Below are 15,150 nucleotides of genomic sequence, written 5' to 3' on the forward strand. Positions count from 1 at the left end.
GACGCAAATTTTTGATTTTACAGCTAAATCAATCACGCATTGTTATTGCTCACTGTAATCCAATCATATTCCACCATAAATGCCCCTCTTGTGAGGCTATTCACAACCCTGATAAACTAACCAATCAAGATGTTGAGCAACGTGGCCTTAATAGATTGTCTTGGCTGCCTTTGAAGAACTTGTCCCACTCACTTCTGTCGATACACATTTTAATTTTTCCACCAGTAACTGCTCTCTCCAGGCACAGCTTGGCCAAAGTGGAGCTGACTTTGTAAATAGGGCACTCATTTATTAGGGCTGTTATCTGCAAGCCAGTCTGGGAGGAGTTTCAAAGAAGATGCTAAGCCTACACTATCCAGACAACGGAAGAAGGATGATAATAATGACACATTTATTTTGTGAGGCTGATTAACAATAGGACCTGTTTTCAATGACTTTATATTGAGAGTATGATTTTTTTTTTCTGTGTCCTCTGAAAGTCTGTGGTCACACAATTGTCAATGACATTACATCTAGAGACAGCATAGTATATTGTTTGTGTGTGGAAGATTGAACAGTTGTTAGAGGACATAGGTGATGATGCTTCACATAGGCAGTGAACTGAAAATACTCATTTGGCTCTTGAATAAGACCATGACAACCACCATTTATATCAGGCTCATTGTATGATGTCCAAAGGATTAATAACAGTTTTGCTGTCTAATTAGTGTCGGCTAATTGGAAGCTGCTTTCAGAAAAGAGGGAGAGACAAAGACTTGCTTGCTTTGTTGCAGTGTTTGGGGGCTAAAATCAGTGATGTTCTGCAGCAAAATGGTGTTGGTTTCTTCAGCAAGGAAAGCGCAAAGCTAAATCCTTCAACATTGGTCGCTATGGTGATGGACAGGTTGACAGACGAGGTTACACAGGAATTTCCATGGAATATGATGTTTGCTGATGACATTGTGATCTGTAGTGAGAGCAGGGAACAGGTGGAGGAGAAGGTAGAGAGGTGGAGGTTTTTACTGGAGAGGAATGAAGGTTAGCCACAGTAGACAGAGTACAGTGGTACCTCTACTTACGGACGTCTCTTCATGCGAAATTTTCAAGTTACGAAACGCGTCAACAGGAAAATATTGCCTCTTGTTATGAAAGAAATACGAAAGGTAAAATTACAGTATGGGCTGCTACTCGCAGCTCCCAAAGTTCCCTGAACGCAACATTCTTATAGCTGCCCTGCCATTGGCTATTACCTAGCATCATGTTTTGATGCATTTTTATGCTTTATAAGACATTTATGTATGAATTTTGGGGGTCTTGGAATGGATTAGGCCATTTGCATGGAAGACGCGTCTCTACTTACAAAATTTTCTACTCAAAACATTTCTTCCGGAAACAATTAATTTTGTAAATACATGTGTGTAAATGAGAGGGGCCCAAGTGGAAGAGTGAGGTTACAGGGAGAAGAGATCAAGAAGGTGGAGGATTTTAAGTACTTAGGGTCAACAGTCCAGAGCAATGGAGAGTGTGGAAAAGAGGTGAAGAAGCGTGTACAGGCAGGAAGGAACGGGTGGAAAGAAATGTCAGGTGTGATGTGTGATGGAACAGTTCCAGCTAAAATGAAAGGAAAGGTGTACAAAACTGTGGTGAGACAAGCGATGTTGTTTTGTGTAGAGACAGTGTCACTGAAGAAAAGACAGGAGACAGAGCTGGAGGTAGCAGAAATGAAGATGCTGAGGTTCTCCTTGGGAGTGACCAGGATGGATACGATCAGGAATACATCAGAGGGACAGCACATGTTAGAGGTTTTGGAGATAAAGTCAGAGAGGTCAGACTGAGATGGTTTGGACATGTCCAGAGGAGAGATAGTGAATACATTGGTAGAAGAATGCTGAGTTTTGAGGAGGCCTAGAGGAAGACCAAAGAGGAGGTTTATGGATGTAGTGAAAAAGGACATGAAGGTATTTGGTGTAAGAGAAGAGGATGCAGAAGACAGGGTTAGATGGAGGCAACTGATTCGCTGTGGCGACCCCTAAAGGGAAAAGACGAAAGGAGAAGAAGATTCAGCATCATGTCTGCACTCCTTAACTTTGGGTCTCTGGAACCATAAAATTGTAACCCTGCTGTTACAGCATTATCAGCATCTGGAGTCTCCCTTTGAAAATGCACATAGCAGTTTGATTAGACCTCATGGTGCTCAGTGTGTGAGGATGTTCTTTTCATTAACAGCAACAACTTGTAAACCAACATTCGGCCTAGGCTCATGCACAGGTTCAGGACCGATCTGAACATTTGCATTTGTTGCATAAGGATAAGTAATTTGTTTATTGGCATCCTGGACTGCCGCTGTCAAAAATACCCATTAAGCTTTGTCGCAACACTAGAACAATAATTGCATTGCCTACAGCCCCCTGCAATTGAAGTTAATTATACATCAGCTGGCATTACGGGTCTAGTTTTGTGGCGTTAGAAAAAAACAAACAAAGCTGTTCTCTTGCCTCAGCTTGATGGAACAAGCATTGCATGTTCTATTTGAGTGCTTCATGAATGCATGGGGTCACCAAGTCCCACCCAAACCGTCTTGCCACATTTAGCGACTCTGGCGGTGTTTCTATTAATATTAAAGCAAACATTGTAGAGCATTATGCAAGATACTGGAAACAATCAAGGCTAATGTTCTTAATTCATGAGTTGGCTATATCTTTGCATGGCTTTAATAGTGTTAATAAATGCAGCCTGCAGCCAAGGAAAAAGAACCAGGCTGAGTCAGAGATTCTTCACAACTTTTCTCTGCTCCAATCCGCCACTAACATGGACTGATCAGCTGTTAATTAAAGAGATATTGTTTGCTTGTGATGTCTATTGATGCGCAGTGCAGACAAAACTAACTGAGCTACGTCCCTGCTGGACTGCAGGAAAACTGAGTATAGACCGCCCGCTAAACTCTAAAGGTTTGCCATGATGTTGTTATATAGCTTATTAATTAAATTTCGCAGCCTCTACCTACGTTTTCACCTTCCTGTTGTTGTTTATCCTGTCTGCCATTTTTCTTTCTTCTCCCTCCTGCTTACCCTCACCTCTGTCACCCATCTACCCACCTTCCAGCTCCTGTTTGCCAGGTGTCTGTCTGGGGCTGTCTGAGCAGAGGTGAGTGGTCTATATTGGGTTAAGCCACGGCAATGGTGTTTTTGCTTGCTTGTGCAATAGAAGGTAACGACTGTCAGGGTTTCTGTCAGCAGATCAGCACCAAAGTAGACGGGAGGTGAAAAGCTCCCATGTGACGAGAGCTCGCAGGTAGTGGCCGACGGCAAAGGCTGGGCCACTCTCCTCTTTCCTTCTCCATCCCTTTGGAATTTACCTTCTACTTTAATGCTCTGTCTCTCTGGCTGTCTCTCTGTCTCTGTCTCTCTGTCTCTGTCTCTCTCTCTCTCTCTCTCTCTCTCTCTCTCTCTCTCTCTCTCTCTCTCTCTCTCTCTCTCTCTCCTTTGTTATTGCAGTGGTAAGGATGAAGTGCGCTCTGACAAACTGCTGGGATTGATAGATGGACAAAGCTGAAGTCTGGATGAGAGGATGGATAAGGGCAGCGGAGGGAGTTTAACACAGGCAAACACAGAGAGACAGAGAGGAACGACCTGCTCGGCTCTGCAGCCACTCACAGCCCCACAGCAATTTAGCCCTCCACTAACCCGGTGCCAGTGGACTCTCAGCATCGCTACCTGTTTGTTCACAGTGCATATGAACAACTCTGACAGCTTGCAGAGACTACAGGAATGTAGAATAATAAACACCATGCTGTATTTATTCAAAGTAAAAAACACTATATATGAAACACATTTTTGCGATTTTACTATCCAGACCTGTAGAAAACTTGATTTACTTGACTTTTTGTTTCTGAAAATACGTAAATAGTTTTCTAACATATTGCTTTCATTACAAATATAACACATATATAATTTAAGAGTACTTGTGGTAGCTATTCAATATTTCCACTACAGTGTTATTATTAAATGATGCTGAACTAAAATGTGAATTGGCTTTTCATTTGTGTGTACCCAAAGAGCCAGACCTCCCTGCAGTAGTGTGTACTTGTGATATGTAGGAGGTTTCGGCCATTTTTCACAGCCTCTGCATACCTAACCAGCCCTGGAGAAGAAAGACAGGAAAGAGGTTCGAGTAACTGTTTCATTACAAATGCCTTCCTCTGTGTCTTGGGTGGGATAACCTGTGCATGTGCCTGTGTGCATGTGTCTGCTCATTACGCCTATACCTGCTCTGCATTACTTGTCAGAGGTGTTGGAGCACCATGCTCAGATTAAGACTAATGTCGATGGCCCCGGGAACTACGATTAGAATCACACTCATTATTCAGGGCCCAGTGACGGAAGCAATTTAAAGCCCTCGTCTTTACAGTACAAGAGGCAGGGCAAGCCCCCACTGTCATAGGGAGGGAGATGCTGCCTTGCCTACGTGCGCGCGCACACACACATACACACATACACACACACACACACACACACACACACACACACAGGAATACAAACACTACATATTTCTTTGTTCTGTTTTCCAAGGACACATGAAGGCTGGGACTTTAGTGACTTAATTGACTGACTCTCTTTCCTCGTGGGTTTTTATCCATTTAACCTGTAAAGAGAAGAGAATGTGGCACTCTAATTTGTGTTGTATGTCTCTTCAATGTCTGGAAAACACAGACGCCTGATATTGGTAGGTCTGTCTCAGAGAACCACTGTTCCATCAATCCTGTTGAGTAAGGAGAGCTGTGTGTCAGAGTGTTGCTTTCACACTACCACATACACTGACAAAGATTAGTCAGTCAATATGTGTCAGTTGCATGTCATTGAGACTGATGGAGTGAGAGTGTGTGCTGTGTGACTGCATTTGTGGCCAGCATTTGTGACCTGCTGTGCATTGCCATTTCTGAGAAGGTTTTTGTAGGCTGCACAAAAGTGTGGATTTTCTTTGGGCGTGTCTGTGCAAGTCTGTACATGTTTGTTTTTGTTTGTGTGTGTGTGTGTGTGTGTGTGTGTGTGTGTGTGTGTGTGTGTGTGACTGATATTGTTCATGTGTGATCATGTGCTTGTCTCTAACCTCCACAGTGAGGTTACAGCTGGTTTGAGTTGCTCTGTGACAGACGTTCAGTAGAATGCCAACCAGGGCCGGCACTGGGGTGACTGTCACGCAATAATAAATGAGAAGCCCATCAATTAGCACCTGTCACTATGGCAACTCTATCATAGCAATAACCACAGCAGGAGGAGAGAAGAGACAGCCACATCCATGTCTGTTGTCAGCAGGGAGTTAATGCACTATGTATTATATTGATACCTTTGTTGCAGTTAAAATGGTTTTGATGACTTTTGGTATTCTTGCTATAGTAGCCAGTTGTTCTCCTTTTGACAGGACAAGACAAGACAGAAAGGAAATGCAAATAAATTTGTTTAATATCCTGAAGTTTTTAGCTGATGATGAATTGTCACACAAATAGCTATACAAGTTAATGATTGAATTATATTTTTTGTTTCATTTATTCCACCGTAAGTCTGATCAGAGTTTAATAATACAAATATATTCTGACAGTTTTATGAACATCTATGGATGCTGCGGAGACATAAAAATCAAACTCGTAAAAACAAACTTGCCTAATTGATTCATTCATGAGTGAAAGTCAACAAGCATAGAAAACAGTATGGACATTGCGATGGACATATGACATGTATGGTTAAATACAGTAAGTAGAAGCAAGTGTAGTGATTATACAAGACAATGTAGTTGGGTGAAATAATACCAATTAGATACTTATGTAGTTATTATGACTCATGCCCTAATAGAAACACAATAAAATGCACATAAATCATTGGATAAAAGTTTCTTTTAAAGAGCCTTGACTCAGCTCAATATGTGGCATTTCTGTCTCTCTCTCTCTCTCTCTCTCTTCTCTCTCTCTCTCTCTCTCTCTCTCTCTCTCTCTGATTTTTATGTTTGTGCATGATTTTGCATAATCAAAAGTAAAAACAGTAAAAAAAAATTTTAACAATTATTTCAGAAAAATTACAATTTTCAAAGTACAACTCAAGTCAACTGCCAGTTGCTCACTTCCCTTTCTAACATCTACAATGGTACTGCTGCAATCTAGGGCAAAGTACAACAACAGTCGTGGATAAAGTAGTGCCACAATTGTAGTACATTTGTGAAAAAAATAGTTCTACAGTAGTACTACTACCACCTAGAGCACAGGTAGCTTCTTAAATGTTGAAACTTTACATACAGTGTATGTTAGAATTAGCTGCTTCAATGATGACCATTGTGATACAGCGACTTTACATCTGTGCCCATTGTTTCACTTCATAAGTTCTGTCAATTTTACTGAATTTGTACACTTCAGAAACAGGCATCATGTCACCGTGCACATTGCTTACTGTGTCTTCATGTTTCTCATGATCTCATAAACTGTATTTTAATGTAAACTTTGATGACATCACATGTCCATTTTATCCATTTTTACATATTATGCATGGTATTTTGCTGGACCTTTTCTATCATCTAGCATACTGACACTATTGACAAACATGGTATGCTTTCTTCCTGTTCAAATGATAACAAGACTGATTGATATTGTTATTCCAGTGGTGAAGTAATGTTTTACAGCATGCCTAAAAGACAGATCTGCATAGTCCTCCCTACTGAGCACCTTTCTGCTGTATGGATCTGCCTAGTGTTGAGGACTGGTTAAATGCTGTCAATCATTGATTTTTCCCTCTGCAGTAGAGTGATGGCTGTGGTGATTGAAGGAGTCAGGGTTTTGTCCTTCTCCCCTGTGCTGCAAGGATTCAAGCAAGAAATCCTCACACCATCTAAGACACCCCATCACTTCCCTCCTACTCTTGTCCCTACTTTTCCACTCCCCCTCTCTCTCCCTCTGTCTCTCTTAACAAATGGCATCAACAGGCCGTGAAATAATCAATGCTGATGATCCATCTTGGATCCTGTCGATATGTTAATGAGCACGCCTCATCGTTATTGCTGCTTGGTAATAAATCATTGCCTCTTACCAGAATGCACAGCAGCTGGTGCAGCAAACCCCAGGCCAGGAATAAAACACTGTCTTTTAACGATTAATGTCCAAACATTCTGCTGCCCTGTGCCTTGATTGTTTTCAGATGCCAAAAAAGTAGGACGGATTGTAAATCAATAAAACAATAAGACAAAGTGTTTTAATAAAAGGAGAGGTTGCGAGTAAATCATTGCAGTGCTCCATTTAGAACTGCTTCCTGGGTAAGGAATAATTGGATACCTGGTACCCAGAAGTCATTTTTAAGGTTATAAATGCCAGTGCCATCTAGTCGAGAGAAGAAGGCTAGCTTGCAGCCTTGCATTTTTCAAATCTGCTTTTTTAAGGGACTTGGACAAAGCAAAGGGAAGGTTTAGTGGCTATTTGTTTCACCATGAGAAATGAAAAGATACCATGTTTGCATAGAACACACTGTAAATCATCATGATGAGATGGTGGGAAGAGACACTTTATTATTCTGTTTTCTGCTTTGCTAGAATTCCTATACTCTATTCTTATGTATTGAAGACAGGTCTCTCATATAAATTCATTGTTCATTATATGTCTCTATTATGCATTATCTACAATGTGCAATTTACAATTCTGTAGACGTATTCTATTCAGGATTTGTTTTTCGACACAGTATGGTTTGAATGTATTGTACTACCTTTTAAAGCTATTTTAAAGCTGTAAAGGTACATCTGACGTTTTGAAGATATTGTTATATGTGTTTAATTGAGACTATATTTTTTACATGCTAATACCACCTCTATCAGACAGTGATATCGCCAATACGCTAAGGTAACAAAACGTCATGCTCGTCGTCGTTTTGTTGTGGTTGCCGCCGTCGCAGTTATATGACCTCACACATTACACGCACTGAACGACGACCAGATGTCGTTGCTACGGCTACCTGTCAGATCGGCTGACAATGTGGTCCAGTCTGAAGAGAGCCAGATCGCATTTGGACACTTGCTAAAATTCCTGCAGTCTGAACGGGGCCCAAGAGCGAGCTGGCACACATCAACACATGCGGACATTAAGCTGCACACCTACGATCTTCAGGGGTGGACAGTAACAGAGTAAATTTACTGAAGTACTGAACTTAAGTACAGGTTCTGAGGATTTTTACTTAACTCAAATACTAGAATTCTTTCATACCTATTACTCTTACTCAAATACATTTCCAAGGCAAAGAATTTTACTCTTACTCAAGTTAATTTCTGAGAAGGCTCATGAATACTCGTTACTTTTAGGTTTGCTGTTGTTGTTTTTTTGCCCCCCCCCCCCCTAAAATGCAATTGGCCGCACGCAGTGTTCATCAAAGAAGGAAACCTATCACAGTACACGTTCTCAACTGGGATTTACGTAAAAGCGGAAATACGTCATCCCCTACCCAATCAGCTCAAAACAAGACCTCGGTAGCAATGGCGACGGCCGAAGAAACCTCCGTTGAATCTGATGAACATGATGAGCCGGAATTTTATGAGGCGGAGGAAAAAAACCCATGGCCTCATCTTAAAGATATGTTTGAGTTTGTAGAAGTGAAAAAGGACAACGCGGACTCAGACAAGAAAAAGTACATTTTCAAATGCTTATTGTGTTTGCTGATGAAAAACTGACAAAAGTCACACCTAGAAGACCTCTTGTCACTTAATTTTACAGTACTACAGACTGACAGAGACTGGCGGACACAGGGCCACAGAGACACACAGAGTGGGGGGCAGGGGGAGACACACATATTGTGGTACTGGGATATGTCCTTCCTGTAAACATTGAGTTGTTGAAGGCAGAGATTTAGTTTGTTGTAAAGCAGTGGTTCTCAACCAGTAGTCCACCAGTGTGTCCTTTAGAGGTTCCAGTTGGTCCCCAGTTAAACGAGTTGGTTGGGCCTGTATGGCTTCATTTGGTCTTGTGTGTGTATGGAAGGGGGGAATTGTTTAATAAAATGTGAAAATGACATAATTGTCCTCTTTGATGATTCCATTAATTTTATTTCCATTTTTATAGATGTTGGGGAAGGCTTGGTACAGTATAACATAATGGTTCTACAGGCGAGCACATCAGTGCAGGTGGTTTCAAAGAGTTTTCTCTGTAACAAGAGATACAAGGAACTATATATATAAAATTGTAAAATGACAGTAATTCAGTCAGGTCCATTCTCATCAAAGGAATTTACTCTTACTCTTACTTTTACTTGAAGTAAAATCATTTACTCTTGAATACTTAAGTACATTTAAAAGCAATTACTTTTTTACTCTTACTCAAGTAATGTATTGACTGGGCTACTCTTACTTGTAGCGGAGTAAATTTTGACCAGAAGTATTTGTACTCTTACTTAAGTACTGGGGTCAAGTACTCTGTCCATCTCTGACGATCTTGCCTTAAAGCAGTGTCGCAAGATGTCATAACTAATGAGAGACACTGCAGTCTTCTGTATCACTACATGAGAGGTTATGAGGATCTTCCTTCAGCACGAGCACGAGTATTGATGAGCTTTACTCATACCTTGCTCGTACTTGTCAAAAATGTTTTATTGGTGCCGGATACTCGTCTGAAACGAGTACCCGGCTCAATGCTAATTACAAACAAATTATAAAATTAACCACTTTCATGAATCTTTGCATGCCAACCGTCAATACTGTCTTTGGGAATCAAAATACTAAATGATAATAAAACTTTATGGCAAATTTAACATAATCAAAATCATGAAGCATTATCATAAAAGCTTTATCTCAGAAATATTGTAGGGCACGCCACCCATGTCTTTTCAAATCAATGTGTATTGCTCTGGGACAACACCCTTGTTTGGTTTTAATATTGCTATGAACTGAGGTATCAGTCTGGTGACCTTGTGCTCAATGATTCAGTCAAGCTTGTAAATTGAAGTATAACCTCTATGTACGTCTCTACTGGACCACTAAGTGCTGAACATTTTTATGTTCTAGCCCTTGGACTTCTCACAGATGATGAATCATAAACCAAGCGTTTATAGCTATGTTAGCAACCGGAATCCTGTCTACACCAGTAGTTTTTCATACACATGTCCTTACAGTGTTAATATTACACCATGGGCTACTTAGAAATGGAAAGATTTATTTGAAACCTCCTCATTAGAACCTTGGCTACACTGATAATTTGTCTTTGTTGCATATGAATACAGTGCTTGTCAATTTTTGTCACTTTAGATGGATCCAAATAATTTTCATTTCATTGCTTTGACAAGGAAGGTGTTTCAACAGGAGTAAATATATTGGGACTTGACAGATTTTTGTTTTGTTTGCTTATAAAGTCGCTGAAGAATCTATTCTTACATTTCCCTTTATTGTGATCTGGTACAGAGGGAAAACAGATTCATATTTGCTCATTCCGAGTTTCTCCTGCCTCACACACTCACTAATGCAAGTGTAGTCAAAGATCCTCCCTTTTGTTTATAGAAGCAGATAGCATGTGGAAGCTTTGGACAACCCAATTTATTTGCTGGGACTAAATTTACCTCAGACTTTGACAGTTTGAATTCCTGTGGCCTCTGTAGAGCCTAAATCATGTTTGCAATGTTGTGCATCTTTGCATTTTTTCCCCCCTCAGTGCTAAGTATTATAATGATGAATCTGCTGCTCTGGCTTTTGCCAGCTCTAGGCGGACATAACAGTAGTTGTTTAAGTTTCTAAAATAAATAGAGAATATTTCAAAGGAGACAGATAGCAGAGAGGAACCTATGAATTGGCATGGTTTGACTTGTGGAAGTTGGTTTTCTAAATTGTTTTTGTAACCAAGATAAGGAACATTGACTCCAGATGTCAAAGAAAGTAAATAATATATTAGTCGACAGCAATAAATGCCATGTGCCCAAGAACCGAATGGAAATTTTTATTTCTACTAACTGCCATCTATCAATATCTGCATTTTCCACCAATCTTAATCTTCCATATCCATATATAAGTAACAAACCATCCATATGAAATGTTGTCTGTATTACCCCTATGGTATTCACATCACATCTGTGACTCTTAACATTTCAGAACAGATGGTTCCCATGCATCTGGTTATTAGTGTGGATTTATTGCTGAACAAAATACAATTTCATTAGATAAGATAGTCATTAACATAGGTTCAAATGAGAATGGTATACAGTTCTTTACTGACATTGATCTATATTTATTACATCCCATTCCGATTGAGGATATGTATTTCTTTGAATTTACGTGCCCTACAGGTGTGATACTCCCTGTTTTTGTAAGAGGAAATACACAGTTTGTTAAATCCCTTAATCTTGTCTAAAAAAAATTAAAAGTGGATATGAAAAAATATGTACGTGAAACTAACATTCTCATCCTGTGTTAAAACACTACTCCAAAAGAGTACCAGTGTTTATTCCCCACTGTATCTGATTCCAGCCAAAATTAATTTAGAAATGCATTTCTTTGGCATACTCTCTGTCTGTAACACCCAATGGTCTCACTTAGTGTCTCCGCAGCAGCAATTTGGTTAGATAAACATCTGCATTTAAAGCCTTTCAACTCTGAATAATTGAACTTTGTTAAGTAACTTATGACTAAGGTTATCAAATAAATGGATTGCAGTAAAAGGTACAATCCTGGCCTCCTAGATTTAGCGATTTGGAAATAAAAGGGGCAGATAGTAGTAGAACTTTCCTGAATGTAGAGACGTGGAATTCTCAGATGTCCTATTCCTATTAGATCTTGAACATGTCGTTATCAACACCCAGCAGTCCACATTTCCTCCTCCATTTCAGTATCTATGGGGTCGGTGACCTAATAATTTCCTAAAGCTTGTTTTGAGATTGCAGATCATTTATAGTTTATGATATTAATGAGGACATGGGTTTATTAGGGTTCCTGGGAATAGTTGTTGATGGGAACAATCTGCAAGGAGAGAAAAATGATTTAACACGCTCAGCAGGAGTGCAGCATTGGCCCATTGCAGTGCACTGCGATTAATTTCTTATTGTACAGCAAAGCAGCTTGGTATTGTAGCATTAAAGCAGTTTATTGTGGAATTAGTGTGATTTTGTGGCATTTGTTGTGGTTGTTATGCTAAATGCTAATTATACTCTACAACCGTAATTAGAACCTTTTGCCAGACAGACCAATTTAACCCGTAATGCAGTTAGAGCATTGAGAAGATTAACTGACACACACATGACTACACTCTCACATACACATGTGATGTCACACATGCATACACAAACATCTCACCTTATAATTACACACTTGCTGGCTATCAAAGAAGGAGATGTGGGTGTCACACAGGCTCGCTGTACTTCATATGTTATCCATTCCTTTGTTCTTGTGAGGTCTTGGAGTGTGTATGGTCTTCTTGGATATGTAAAGACTATACAGAGGTAAAGGGCATTAAACAAATATAACAAAGAGTCATTACGACATGGAACCATGTTGACATGTTTAGACTTTTGAAAATGCAGGAAACAGTTTTAGGCAATGAACTTAATGACACGCGTAGGCTGATGTGCTCAATTGTCACTCATGGCGAATGAAACTTTGTCACTGTTGCCGGGGCCTATAACATGGGGGATACAAGTACGGCATGCACATCATGCTGCAGCCTTGTCTGCCAGTCAGGTCTTGGTGCTGCCAAAACGTCAGTGGTAAGGCTCGCGCATAAACTCAGTGACTATGTGCAGCTTACATGCCTCTCACGGCAGGAATTTCTCAATCATCCACCGACACACAGTTGGACAGTGATAAAAACACAAACCAGTGCAAAGAGACTCCAGTGAGTTCTTGTCTCCTTTAGCAGCCTTTATTAGTAAAGCAAAAAAGAAAATGTAAAAAATCTTTAAAATATTATGTCCCAAATAGTCGCACACACAAACTGCAAGGGATAGGGTTAGTGATGTTTGCACGATAATCTCTTGCAGTTCCTCTTTCAGAATTTGAAAGTAAAAGTTTCTTGAAAATCACAATTACTTACCTATGAATGAATATGTAAACAGCATTAGGTCGAAACAACAACTAAAGCTTTCAGAGAAATCCATTGGTGTGAAAATAAAAATACAGTGGTACCTCTACTTATGAAATTTATTGGTTCCGAAAGAAATTAGGTAAATAGAAAATTCCGTAAGTAGAGACGTGTCTTCCATGCAAATGCCCTAATCCATTCCAAGCCCCATAAATGTTTTATAAAGCATGATAATGCATCAAAAGATGCAGCAAATACATGTTATGATTAGATTATTACACAATAAATGTGAGTTGTGCATAACGCAAAAAACAAAGAATAGAGTAAAGAATAAAAATGATGGTCATTTACCTTTTACCTGCTGTCCTCATTGTTTTTTGCCCTCTTTGGTTCATTCGCTATTGCCTCAGCATGCCAAACAACAAAGTGAATTCCAGTCCTCCTTTGAACTTCTCCAACCACCCACACAATGCCTTAAACTCCTTAAACTTCCTTTTGTTTTAATAATGTGGCGATTGTAGATGCATTATGGCCATATTCTTTGGCAAGATCAACCAAACGCATCCTTTTTTCATGCTTTTCTATTATCTCTTACATTGTATGGACAAGAAAAAATGTTTTCTTCGTCCTTTTTTCCCCTCTTTTCTCCGTCACTTTCTTGGGGTCCATAGCGAATACTCAAAAAGTTAATACAGTATATTTGCGCAAAACTATCAGAACACCTCACGGGTCGAGAACCGAATGACGAGGACCCTGCATGAACACCGATCTAGCTCCAGACAGAAGTCCCTATTAACCAATGGGATGCCAGGAAGATACTAGGTAATAGCCAATGGCAGAGCAGCTATGAGAATGTTGCGTTCAGGAACCTGTGGGAGCTGCGAGTATCAGCCGATACTGTATTTTTACCTTACGTAAGTCAAAATTTCTTTCATAAACAGATGCAATATTTTCCTGCTGAGAAATTTCGTAAGCAGAAAATTTCATATGTAGAGACATTCGTAAGTAGAAGTACCTCTGTATGTGTTTTAAAATCAAGTAAAGGCATCAGTATCTAATTTAAAATTGTCATGTAGCCATCTCCCCACCTATATATTTGAATAATCTCACTTGAAAACCTTATGGTGTCACATTTTAACTCCACCCACTACCGCCCAACCAATCACGGCGCATCTGGCAGAAGGAATCACTTGAAAAATATGGCAGTTGCAGTTACATCTTTCATCCACACGACAACAAAGATATCCGGGACGAAAACTGTAACTTTTTCTATCCGAGGTGCGTCTCCCTGCGACGAAAACCTCTGTGATATATGTGTGTGTGACCCGTGTCTACATGTACACACAGAATGGACGGAGTTAAAACCGGCTATTTTCTGACGTATAACAGCTCCATGTCAAAGACACATTGATAAACATGCTTGACAGTTGGATATTTGTTCATCTGTTTAGCAGTACACATTGACGTAGTCATAGTAGTACTTGAAATAGTAACAGTAATAAACAGTAAAGTTTAATGGTGATGACAATGTTCGTTTAATGGTGCAACGTACATCTGGTAAGTCATCACACTCCGACCAACCACCCACCCTCTCCTAAGCCAAGAGAGAGAGGTTGGGGCTGACCTGAAATGCACTAAAATATATGTAAATACATTATTTATATAGGCACGGGGAACTATGATTATTATCTCAAACACACTGAGCTTTTGGCTAAGGCCTTGGGGCCTTCTGTGAGACACTTAAACATGTTTTTAGCCCTTATGAATAATTAAAAACTCAAATTACTTGCCATGTACAAAATTCATATGCTGTGGGTTGTGGGGGGATACATGAAAATTAATTTTCTTTTCTCTAAAAGTGTGACGGGAAATCAATTAATCTTGATGTATTATTTCATGCAAGGCACGGTAACAGCGGCAGCAGAGAGAGTGGCTACAGCTGTTCTCATTGGAGAAGCCATATATTATACTTGGCGGCTTTGACAGCTTCTGAAGGAAAGGGATGAAGTACATCAGGCAGGTGAAGCAACTGTAAAATAAATATTAGGAAATACAAACCATTTCTTGGGTGTGTTAAATGGCAAAGTATGAAGAAGGAAGTATTACAATTATTGATTTGGGCATTTGTTCATTTCCCCAAAAACTGCTGTCATTTCAGGCTG

General features: G+C 39.8%; 1 protein-coding gene across 1 annotated transcript in view; it reads left to right on the forward strand.

The window, feature by feature from the left end:
• The window catches only part of lrmda (leucine rich melanocyte differentiation associated), a 215,657-nt gene that overhangs the window by 61,886 nt on the left and 138,621 nt on the right, over positions 1 to 15,150 (forward strand). The window lies entirely within an intron of this gene.

The sequence above is a fragment of the Antennarius striatus genome, chromosome 11 (genome assembly GCF_040054535.1).
Source record: "Antennarius striatus isolate MH-2024 chromosome 11, ASM4005453v1, whole genome shotgun sequence".
NCBI classification, from domain to species: domain Eukaryota; kingdom Metazoa; phylum Chordata; class Actinopteri; order Lophiiformes; family Antennariidae; genus Antennarius; species Antennarius striatus.